This window comes from Pinus tabuliformis, chromosome J, assembly GCF_031772625.1.
Source record: "Pinus tabuliformis cultivar Carrire ecotype Pingquan chromosome J, CPIR1, whole genome shotgun sequence".
NCBI classification, from domain to species: Eukaryota; Viridiplantae; Streptophyta; class Pinopsida; order Pinales; family Pinaceae; genus Pinus; species Pinus tabuliformis.
Window position 1 is genome coordinate 142,155,990 of NC_142295.1, and position 13,478 is coordinate 142,169,467.

Here is a 13,478-nt window from a genome sequence, read left to right on the forward strand (position 1 = left end):
TGTCAGAATCTTGTTAAATTTATCTTCAGATCAAAGAGCTAGTCATTCTGATTCCAACGGTGTGAACGACACTCAAATCCGAGCTCGTATGCAAATGTTAGATCAAGTCGAAGTTCAGGTTTGACTTGCTCACATGGTAAGATTGGATGACATGGCAAGGTCCTTTAGCGAATGAGGAGGCACCAAGTGGCAGGTCTCCATTGGCCCCCGCATTTCACAAATCGCAATTTCATGCGAGTCGACGTTAAAAATCAGCCCCCGAGGAGGGAAAGGTTGCGATGCGATAAGGCAGGCGGAAAGACATTCAAATATCAGACATAGGTGTGATGCAATGGATCGCAATCGTAGATTTGCGAAGGGAAGACTTTACAGATAATCGGCCACCAACAGGTACTAGGTTGATATGCCATCACACATCGCATATCGCATGACACTACATAGTTGGTCCTGACTGGTTCGGGTTGCTGCAAATCGCAACAGGGAAAAGTCTCGCAGACCTTAAGACCACCGGAACTCCACCGATTGTGATATCCTTGATGTGATAGGTTATGAGCTGCAGTTTAATGTCTGGTCGGGTCTGCTGATATCGCAATCGCACATCGCCTCTTTTCTCATAGATCGTAAGCCCACAGAACTCCGTTGATTATGATTTGTGATGGGATTCCCGATTGCAATTTGCGACGTACAGTCGGCTGACACAATATGGCTAGCCATGCGGTGAAAGTTTTGCTCAATCAGTGCATTTTTGGGGCTAATTTGTAGGATCATGTAAGAAATGGGGCAATTTGTTGAGTGAGTAGTGGGAAAACTAGAAGAAGTCATAACTCCTTCAGTTATCCACCAAATTGGATGCAAAAAGAGGCTAGATGGCCATTTTTGAACATTTTGGGCTCATTGGAGTATGTTTCATAACCATTTGATCATTGTAAATACAGATTTTTACACTTTGAGCATAATAGAGAGGCCCAAGCCATTGGAAGCTGGACCAAGGAGACGTAGCCCAGGAGGGGTGAACTCCTTTATCATGTGCTTGTTGTAATGCATTTTTGATGATGTTCTATACATGTTTATGTTGTTGTTCAGTTTCTGATTTATGTTAAGTTGCTCATAAAATTAACATAAAAAATCTTCATTTCACTTGCAAAAAATGATGAATCCTTAAGCACAATGAAAGCATTTTGTTTATAATCTGAAAAAGATCTTAGCACTACAAACTAATATTCTAAATCAGATCAATTTGGTATCAGACCACTAGGTTTTGCTTTGTGATAGAAGGATTTAATTGTTTGCAACTTTATGTCATGCTTAGAAGGTTGAAGCTCAAAAAAGGTGAAGGAAAGCTAGTTGGAAGCCCTAAAGTTGGGTCAAGGGGAAGAAGAGCAAGGTTGCCACAATCTCCAACACCACTTCAGCCTCAAGTTGCAGTTGACACTCCATAGATAATTTATCATGAAGGAGAACCTACAAACATGACAGAAGATGAGAAGACCTTTAGAAAGGCTTTCTTTGATATGACAAAGATGGTGAAGGTCCTCTATGAAGAGACGAATAGCAGGTTGCGAGGAGAAAGTTCCAAACCTCCTAAAGGAGAATGTTCTTCAGGAGGAGGTAATGAAAAAGGAGGTAATGGGAATGAAGACAAACCTCCGCCCTCTCCACCATCTTCTTCATCCTCTTCTTCACAAGTATCTTGACACTCTTCCACTAATAGAACCCTTACTCATACTCATCATCATTTTTCAAAAGGAATTGGTAAATCATCTTTTTAGAAACTTGATGTTAAATTCATGTTGCCCATTATAATGGTGAAGTGAATGCAGAGAAGCTTGATAATTGGACCTATCAGTTGGAGGTCTATTGCAGGATTCAAAAACTTCAAGATAATGACATAAATATTTAGTTAGCTTCCTTGAGAATGGAAGGTGCAACACTAGTATGGTGGGAATCAAAGACCCAAGAGGATATTAAAAAACATGGTAAGATCTCTATTTCCTAGAATGATTTCATTGCTACAATTAAAAGGTAATTCTACCCTCTAGCTTATATGCAGAAAGTCATCATGAATTGGTAGAACTTTAGACATCTTAAAGGTAAAAATGTGCAACATTACACCCAAGAATTCAGAAAAAGGACTTTGATGTTAGGTGTAGACCTGCAATCACATGACACATTGCTAAAGTACATAGGGGATTTACACAGTTACCATAGGCATACTATCTTAATGTTTAATCCCAGTAATATAGATTATGTGTGTGTGCAATCCACTCATCTTGAGGGAGGAGGGAAAGACACCCCAAAATAGGGTAGTAAAAAACCATTTGAGGGTAAAGAGAAAGGAAAGGGCTTCAAGGGAAAGAAAAATGCATTCATTAAAAAGGAAGGAGAGAAAACAATATGTAAAAATTAATCCAGAGAGGGTCACGATGAGGCTCACTATCGGAAGCTTCATCCCGAAATGAAACCAAAGAAATTCAACAACAAAGGAAAAGAAAAGACAAATGCAATCACTCAAGAAGAGGATTTGAGATCTGAATCAGTTGATGAAACAAAAATCACAGCCATAGGGTTTCAAGGAAAGGAATCCATTTCCAGCACTAGTTCTTCAAACTCACAAAATGAAACTCCAAACAAAAAGAGGAGAATAGAATTGTTTCACATAAGTGTGATATTGAAACATAAAAAAATTGATACAATGTTTGATAGTGGTTCTCAAGCCACTCTTATCCCTGAAAACATTTTCAGGAGTTTAAATCTAGAAATTGTTCCACATGATAAACCATATTCACTTGGATGGGTATGTGACAATGCATAATTGTAGGTTACGAGAAAGTGTAAACTGAAATTTGCAATCACTGCAAAATTCATAGATGAGGTGGAGCTTGACGTTGTGACGTTAGATATCTATGGAATTGTTTTGGGTAGTCCATACCTTTATGATAGAAAAGTTTTTCTCTATTGACATGAAAAAAAATATCACATATTCAAAAATGGAGTAGAATATATTGTGAGAGATCACACCAAAAAAACAAATCTTTTGATTGTTAATGTAGGGAAAATGAAAAGACTAGTGAATTCGAGCAAGAATTTTGTGTTTCTCATGATCAAACCCGAGAATGATATTGATTATGAAGCGTTTGATGGTTGTAATTTGAATTTGAAAATTGATTTGGTTGACGCTGTTAACCAATCTGATGAAATGTTTCAGGAATCAAAGGGATTACTTCCCAAGAGGGGAATCCAACCTGAGTTTCTGTTATAGAAAAAGTGTCTTCTTCCTAAGATTGGCATGTACAGGATCTCAGTGATGGAAAGCACATAAATTAAGACACAAATCCAGGGATTGTTGAATAAAAGGATCATTCGGCCTACTCCTTTACCATGTAGTGCACCTCTTTTTTTGGCACTCAAGAAGAATGGTAAGCATTTCCTTGAATGGGATTCAAGAAGTGGTTTTCATCAAAGTAGATTTGTTGAAGGAGATATAGGGAAGACGACATTCAAATCCAGGGAAGGTTTGTTTGAATGTATTGTTATTATTTTTGGTTTTTTCCGTGCTCCTACTACTTTTATGCATATGAAGAAAGATGTGTTGAAGCCATTTCTAGACAAGATAGTCTATTTGGATGGCATTTTCATTTTCAGAAAATTTGAGCATGTCATGTGTGAGAAAAAAATACTTGATGTCATATGTCAAGAACATTTGTTTCTGAAGATGTCAAAGTATATGTTGGATAAAAATTATTTGATGTACTTGAGCCATGAAATTGGTTCTTCCAAGCATGTTCAGGTTCCAAAAGGATTTTTGGCAGTCAGGGTGGGACGTGGAGAATGTGAGATGAAGCTAGACCTCTCCAAGATTGATGCCATAACAGTATGTGGTGGTATTGGCTCAATTTTTGCAAACACAGGTGAAGGAATCATACATCCTTGCGAAGCCACAGATGCCTTTGCTCTGCTCATAATTTACGCAGGTAGGCTCAAGATATTCATTTGGATAAGAGGTTTTTTGGGAGCAGCACGATGTTGGAGGAGAAATTTTGTTAATTTTTCTTCTATTGTAGTTCATTTTCATTCATTGGTAGTTGTGCAAAAGGTCTTCCAGTGGAGAGGCAAACAACAAGAGGCATTTGATGGTTTAAGACAAGAGATTGGTTTAGCCTTTACACTTTCTTTTCTAAACTTGAAAAATTCATTTAATTTTTAGGTTGTTGTATGTGACTATGCCATGGGCACAGTATTTTTTCAATTTGGTAAGCCCATTTCTTTTCATTCATAAATTTTCAATGATAAAGTGTTTATGTTGTAGCGACAAAGGAACTTTCATTGGATGGGTATTCCACTTGGTTAAAAGGTATAAGAAAGGTATAAGTGACAAGTTTGTTGATGTACTTTCTTGGCCTATAGTTTGCATAACTATTTTCCTCAAGCATCATTTCATTTTACATGAAAATTATGTTCAGAAAAATACATACTTTCAAGATGTATATTCAAGCTTGAGTCAAAGGAATCAATTCGAGGAATTTGTTTACCATTTGCATCATAATGTATTGTATCATATTGGTAAGAAGGATGTTGCTACTGATAGTAACATGGACAAGGCCAAAGAGTTCATTGAATGAATCCAAATGGTACGTCAAACAGTGTAAGAACAACTTGAAAAGGTTAAAGGCAAGTACACAAAAAGGCACAACAAGAATCGTGGAGATCACGAGTTCCAATTCAGTGATAAATGGATCGATATTGAAAAGGTGAGGGAATTGTACCCTCACCTATAGGTCAATTGAAAGTGATATTTTTGGGGTCCAAAGACTTCCTATTGCGGAGGAGTGATCAGGTGCTCAAAATTATGCTCAAAAATCAAAGTGTCAAAATCTTGTTAAATTTAGCCTCAGATCTAAGAGCTCGTCATTCTGATTCTAATGGTGCCAATGACACTCAAATCCCAGCTTGTATTCAGAAGTTAGAGTAGGTCAAAGTTCCGGATTGACTTACTCACATGGCAGGATTAGATGATGTGGCAAGGTCCTTCAGCGAATGAGGAGGTGCTAAGTGGCAAGTTGGCATTGGCCCTCACATTTCACAAATCGCAATCGCAGGCGGGTTGACGTTAAAAATTGGCCTCCGAATTGGGAAAGGTTGCGATGTGATAAGGCAGGCAGAAAGGCATTAAGAAATTGTTCGGTGGTGTGATGTGATGGATCACAATCACAGATTAAAGGGAAGGCTTTACAGATAATCAACCCCCAATAGGTATTGGGTTGCGATGCAATCGTACATCACATATCACACATCACTACAGAATTGGCCCTGATAGGTTCAGGTTGCGGTGCGATGTCACAATCGTAAATCACAACAGGGAAGACTCTCGCATACCTTAAGACCACCCAAACTATGCTGATTGCGATATCTCGCATGCGATAGGCTATGAGCTACAATTTAATGTCCCATCGGGTTTGCTGATATCGCAATCACACATTGCCGCTTTGTTCACAGACGATAAGCCCATAGAACTCCACCGATTATGATTTACGATGGGATTCCTGATTCCGATTTGCGATGAACAGTCGGTCGACAGAATATGGCCTGCCGCGCGGTGAAATTTTCGCCTAGTTAGCGTGTTTTAGGGGTTAATTTGTAGGATCATGCCGAAAATGGGGCAATTTGTGGAGCAAATAGTGGGAAAACTAGGAGAAGCCATAACTCCTTCAGTTATCCACCAAATTGGATGCAAAAAGAGGCTAAATGGAAATTTTTTAACATTTTGGACTCATTGGAGCAAGTTTCAGAAGCATTTGAGCATTGTAGACATAGATTTTTACAATTTTGAGCATAATATAGAGGCCCAAACCATTGGAATCTGGACCAAGGAGACGTAGCCCAGGTGGGGTGAACTCCTTTATCATGTGCTTGTTGTAATGTATTTTTGATGATGTTTTGTACATGTTTATGTTGTTGTTCAGTTTTTGATTTATGTTAAATTTCTCATAAAATTAACATAAAAACTCTTCATTTCACTTGCAAAAATTGGTGAATCCTTAAGCACAATGAAAGCATTTTGTTTATAATCTGAGGAGGATCTTAGCACTGCAAACTAATATTCTAAATCAGATCACACCTACAGGTCATGAATGCAAGTATGAACATAAGGGAGTGAAAAATTGTTTGAGGTTTATAAAGAAGGTTTTGTACCTTCTCACACTAGTTTTCATAGCATCAATTAGGTCTTGCATTCATTGTTTATTCAGTTATGAGTGATAAGATGAAAAGATCCATGAATGAGATATGTCATAAAACCAAGCTTATAACCAACATATAACCAGATAAATGTTGAATTTCCACGACCTTGGGTCTAAGTTAGAGTCTTAGAATCACTGACGCTACCAAAACAAGAATCTCAATCGTAAAATACTTTGCACAATGGAAATATAAAGCAGTAAATCACATATGCACAAATATACAAACTTTTTAACAAAATTTTACAATATTGTACAATCTCAATATTCATTATATTAAACCAAATCTGAGTAATACAATAGTTTATGGTATACAAAATACAATGAAAAACTTCACTGCAACTTTTATGTCGTATCTTTTCATGTCGGTCCTTCGCTTCCATACTGCTCACTAGTTGCCACTTATTCCTTTAAAGGACAACACATCGAGACTCCAGGAGGGTTGCCACCTAACAATGTTGCATGTCACTTCTATTGCAAGTACACGGGCTCATTAATATACTCTATTGGTATGCCTAATTCCTAAGCTCCAATTTTCCTTCTAGTAGCCTCTTTCGTCCATCAAAGAGCTAATAATTAGGCTGCAATCTTCACCCAATCATGCACCAAATAACGTTCTTATTGTATGCTTCTCTAGGGCGACTTTGGGTAGCTAACACACTAAACTCCAATCATATCAATGGAAACCAATCCTACACTGTCGATTATACTCCTAGGAAGAATTTTCACCCCCTCGGAAAGTCCTCCACATGATGCCAATAGGCTGCAAGTCAATCTGATCCAAACCGGTCACCTCTTGACACAATATTCTTCCACAAAACATTGTTGTAAATTATGTTTCGACTTCGATCTTTGTGACAGTCCTAGTTAGGGCATGTGTTGCAGCCCTAACTCCACCGAGCAGTCATCAAGCAAGCCCTTTAAGGGTGGTAGCACACCTTGGTAGGCTCCCTCCTTTGCGATGTTGCCTCCTTAAGGCACTTATCACCTCTTGACAACCCTAAATATAGAAATGGCTCACTTTATTGATCAAACCGTTAAGGTGGGGCAACACCATACATTCACTCCTTAAGGAAGGAGAACACTCCACAAGCCATATGCCTATTCATACAATATTCCTTGACATCTCTCAATGGGGAGTCTCTTACCTCTATATAGGCCTCATACATATAATACCATGGGTCATTACCATGGTTCCCTCAATACCATCTATCTAATACCATGGGCTTATTACATTATTGCTAACTACTTGTGGTCCCTTACATGATACGGGTTAACCACCTTATTTATTACTATGGCCCATCCCATTATTATACCTAGGGGGGATAATATAGAGTACAAAGGGAGGTACCCAAGGGAATAATGTAATAATGGGATGGGCCATAGTAATAAATAAGGTGGTTAACCCGTATCATGTAAGGGACCACAAGTAGTTAGCAATAATGTAATAAGCCCATGGTATTAGATAGATGGTATTGAGGTAACCATGGTAATGACCCATGGTATTGTATGTATGAGGCCTATATAGAGGCTAGAGACTCCCCATTGAGAGATGTCAAGGAATATTGTATGAACAGGCATATCGCTTGTGGAGTGTTCTCCTTCCTTAAGGAGTGAATGTATGGTGTTTCCCTATATTAAGGGTTCGATCAATAAAGTGAAGTATTTATATATTTAGATTTTTCCCCAAATCATATAGATCCGATCTGCAAATTCGTTGCCCTGAAAAATGTCTGCAACACCACTAATTTCTAGATCAGCAATATCTCCTTCATCCGGACTCCGATTTGGCCGATTTTTTTTTTGAACTTGGGTATTTTTTCACAAAGAATCCAGATATACAATTAGATTTTGTATATTTTCCCCAAAATGTATAGATCTGATCTGCAAACTCGCCACCCCAGAAAGTTCCTACAACAAATTAAAAAAAAAATCTCCACTTTTGCCCAAGAAATTGCTCTAATACCACTTGTTATAGATCTAATATGAAAATATATGATAATAGAAATAAACCGAAGAAATAACAAGATAAAAATAGATAAAAATTCTTCTTTATTGATCAAACCCTTAAGGTAGGGCAACACCATACATTCACTCCTTAAGGAAGGAGAACACTCCACAAGCCATATGCCTGTTCATACAATATTCCTTGAAATCCCTCAATGTGGAGTCTCTAGCCTCTATATAGGCCTCATATATACAATACCATGGGTCATTACCATGGTTTCCTCAATACCATCTATCTAATACCATGGGCTTATTACATTATTGCTAACTACTTGTGGTCCCTTACATGATACGGGTTAACCACCTTATTTATTACTATGGCCCATTCCATTATTACATTATTCCCTTGTGTACCTTCCTTTGTGCCCCATATTATCCCCCCTAGGTATACTACACAAGCCCAGCTATGTGCTATGGTCTATGGCCTAGCACAAAAACCCTCCTCCTATAGAAAATAGCCTCCAAATGTTACCTAATAGTCTCTAAATAACATCATATTTCTCCTCCGATACTGGGCCCAACAGTAAGCCTACTTGACCTTTAGAAAAAGAACTCAGTCCTATTTTCTAGCCCAAATACAGTTTTCTCCCACTGCAGCTCGCTTAGCCTCCATAACAGAATTCAGACCGCCTTCTCCATGTTGTCTTGATCTCTCTTTTGTTGCGGCTAGTGATAATTTCAGAGCTCCTTTTCCTTGCGTGATCTAGGTAGATGTTGGTGGCCACCCACATATCCCACTTGGACCCCCAGAACTGTCTCTTTCAGTTTTTCAGTTTCCTTATTTGTAGCACAATATACGTTTTTTAGCATCTTTTTGGGTCCTGAACTTCTAGAGCCATTTTGAGGCCTTAAATGACATTTTTTGGGAAAAATGGGAGCAACATGGGTCCATGGACTGACGTTGCTCTTCCCAAAGTTGTATTCCTTGGATAGATATTTCTAACGAGGTATTGTGCACATCAAACAGAGATCGTATGCCAAAGTTACGACCCTGGGAAGTTGATTTACAAATTTACCCAAACGGGGCGCACAGTTTGGTGTTTCATCTCCTAAGGTTAGGTTTTTGGATTTTTAGGGTTTTCCATTGTTTCTCGACAATAAATAGGCCTTCTAGCCTCATTGTAACACAGTTCATAGGCATGTAGCCCCCACATCTCTTCTCAGAGATAAGCTACCATTTCCCTAACAAGTTTATTTCCATTTATGTTTGTAAGCATATTTTAGTATTTTACATTAATGAAATGAAGTGTTATTTCTATTGCATCTCTATATTTATGGTTATGTCTATAGTTTGTTACATTCTTGTTTAAATATGGATCAGTGGTATTAGAGCGGTCTGCTCTTTCTCTGTCTTTCTTTGCATGTCCCCAACGAGGTCGGGATATAAGGAGTTAAGGCTTGAACTAGTCGAACCTTTGTAAGACCAGCCTCGCAAACATGGATGACCTCCCATGGTGGATGAAAAGAAAGACAAGGGGGTAGGAGATCCTATCAAAATATTTCTTGAAGAAGCCCTCAAGCGGTAGACGAACGCGATGATGGAAAACTTTTCCTACATCCTTGGGCGACTACCCATGGGCAATGCATCTACTTCAAACAGCTACTAATCCAAAATGGATTCAATTTTGACTCCAGATCAAAGTCTTCAAATGTAGTTGAAAGTTGAATCAAATCGAAGTGCTCGTCGATACAATTCCAATGGTGTGAATGACGTGTAAATCTAATTTCTGATGAAGAAGTTATGGCCGGTCAATGTTTTTGGGAAAAATTAGGGAAAATGGCAAAAAAGTCAAAGTCAAATTCAACGATTAACGTAAGGTGGCATCAGTAGGACATGTGGCATCCCGAGAAAATGCCACCTGTCCTAGATGATGTCAGCAGGAGCAGTGATGTGGTAACACGTGATTAGATAGAATGGGCCAATCTGGTGCTAACACATGTCAGCCTGGATTTTCCCAATGTTGGTAGGAAATCCCAAAAATTTGGGGTCAAGGGGAGTCGAACCCCCGACCTCGTGGAACTGTCAAGACTTCGTTGAATCCCCTCACTAGTCAAGCTACCGAGCTGCTTGTTAACGGATTTGTTGATTTTATATTTATTGTTGCAGGATTGAAGGCGCCAAAAAAAAGGCCGATGGATGGGGTCAACCCCACGGCTTCCGGACCATGTATTTCGTTATAAAATTATCCCACATCCACTACAACAGAAAACCATATATGGTATATATTACCATATATCGAATGTATAAGCCAATAGAACGCGGAGATACATGTCACCCAAAGTTTAATGCAGATATATGTTACTATATATGTATATCAATCTATATCAAAATGCCGAAGTGTCGGGCGGGGGATTTGACCCGCCGACCTCCAACATAGTAATATATACCATGCCTTTACACCTTTGGGCTAACCAATATACCCATACGTTCGAACTCGAAATAGAGCCGAACCAAAATCCTTTTAACCTGTTGCAAAGCTGAACTTGCCAAATCCAAGCCGTGTGGACCGAGGTGGTTTCCACAACACAGAGGGTGGTTTTCGTCAGCGGAAAGTGGTTTTGTAGAAGGCATAGGTGGTTTTGCACATTCCACGGGGTCTAGAGGGCATAGAGGCCAAATATGGGCAAGTTTATACTCGTTTGACTCGAAATTGCAAGCTAAACACAATGGTGAGATCCTTTTTCTCATTTGAGTCTCTGTTCTTGAGCTCATGTCTGTAAAAGCATTTTAAAGAATAATAAAGCAATCACACTGGAAGCTAAGGACCTAGAGAGGTAGTTAGGAAGTCTAGTGAACTCCATTATCAAATTATCATTATGTTGATGCATATATTTATGATTCAATTTGCTTCTATGTTTATGTTATTCGCAATATTTTCAATATGTTGCACTAAGTAACATAAGCGAACTTCACATAAAGTTGATAATACCTTTTTATATTTTTGGATAAAGTTGGTATCATAGTAGCAAGGTTTTTAAGGTCTGACAAGATTGTGTGAAGATTAGAATGCTTACTAGGTTGAGGCTCGAACGAGGTGAAGGTGAACTTTTTGAGGAAAATCTAGAGATTGGAAGGGTATTTTCACAAAGAAGGATGATAGATGAAAACCCACTTGGATCAGAATCTCAGTTCCTGGATAGTTTCATGACGATACGTGCAATGGTGGAAGAGTTGTATCGCGAGTTTAAGAAGGGAAAGGATGAAGGCACTTCATCACCCAAACCAGATAAAGGAAAGGGAGAAAAACCTCCTCCATCATCTCCTCCATCGACACCACCATTGCCATCATCATCAACTTCTTCTCATAAATCGAGTGCTTCTGAAAAGAATAAGAAGTCCTCTTTGATCAAATTAGATGTAAAGTTTGATTTGCCAATTTATGATGGAGAACTTAATGCTGAAAAACTTGACAATTGCATAGGACAAATTGAAGTTTATTGCAGGGTATAGAAAGTGTTTTCTAAAAGGAAGAAGATCCAGCTTGCTAACCTTCGACTTGGAGGAACATCACTTGTTTGGTGGGAAGGAAAGACACAAGCAAATATTAAGAAACATGGTGAAATTATCTTGACCTAGAATCAATTTATTTCTGCTATTAAAAAGCAATTTTATCTATTGGCTTATATGCAACAAGCAATGATGAGTTGGCAAACATTGCGTTAATTAAAAGGTCAAAGTGTTCAAAGTTATACTCAAGAATTCCGTAAGAGAGCTTTAACATTAGGCATATCATTGGACTCACCAGAGACATTGTTAAAATACATAGGTGGTCTTCATTGTTATTTGAGGCATATTATACTTATGTTTAATCCAACTAGCTTAGATGATGTATCAGTCCAAGCAACTCATCTAGAAGCTAGAGGCAAAAATGTAACCAAGGACGTTGGGAAATCATCCAAACTTATTGAAAGCAAGAATAAAGACAAGAAGAAACTTTAGTGGAAGGAGAAGAAAGCAAACATTGTGAAGAAAGATAAACCTTTGTGTACTCATTGTAAAAAGGAGGGCCATGATGAGGCACATTGTTGGTCATTGCATCCAGAATTGAAGCCTAAGAAGTTTAGGAGTAAGGAGCGGAAGAATGTTGCTGCTATTCAAATGGACTTGGGATCACATTCAGGTGATAAGACAACGGTTACAACTACAGGTATAAAAGGTAAAGATTCTAAAGCATCTACAAGTACTTCTTCACATTATGTTGATAATGATAATGATGAGAGGAAAAGAAATGAGCTATTTCACATTACAGTCATTTCCAAGCATACTAAAATTGATACCTTATTTGATAGTGGTTCACAAGTTAATTTGATTTATGAAGAAATTTTAATGAAATTGGGTATAGAAACTAAACCTCATAAAAATACATATCTATTAGGTTGGGTGTGTGATAAAACTAAGCTACAAGTTACAAAACAATGTAAAATTCATTTTTCTATTGGGTCGAAGTTTGTAGATGAGGTAGAGTTAGACATAGTCCCATTTGACATATGTGGAATTGTGTTAGGAAGTCCATAATTGTACAATAGAAATGTTATCTTCTTAAACTAAAAATATGTATCAAAACACTAAGGATGGAATTGAATATATTGTAAGAGCTCATAAACTCAAAGATAACTTCTCTCTCATAAATTCTGGACAGATGAAAAGAATTGTAAATGCAAGTAAACAATTTTTACTTATGATTGTAAAAGCAAAGGATATTGATAAATCTAATGCTTTCCAAGGCTGTAATCCTAAATAGAAAGTAGATCTAGTTAAAGTTGTTTCCGATTATGATATTCTATTTCAAGAGCCTAAAGGGCTTCCACCCAAGTGGGAGATAGAACATGAAATTTATTTATAGCAAGATGCTCCACTACCTAACATTGGAATGTACAGGTTATCAACTCTAGAGAATGCATAGATAAAGAAGAAGGTATAGGAGTTGCTTGATCAAGGGTTTATTTGACCAAGCACATCACTGTGTGGTTCACCGATTGTGTTAGTGTGAAAGAAAGACGGTTCATGGAGAATGTGCATTGATTTTATAGCACTAAATAAAATCACAATAAATAATCGTTATCCTCTTCCTCGCATTGATGATTTATTAGATCAATTAAAAGATGCAGTTTACTTCTCTAAATTGGACTTGCGAAGTGGCTACCATCAGATCAGAGTTTCAGAAGAGGATGTATGGAAGACTGCTTTTAAAATGAAGCAAGGACTCTTTGAATGGATGGTTATGCCATTTGGCTTAA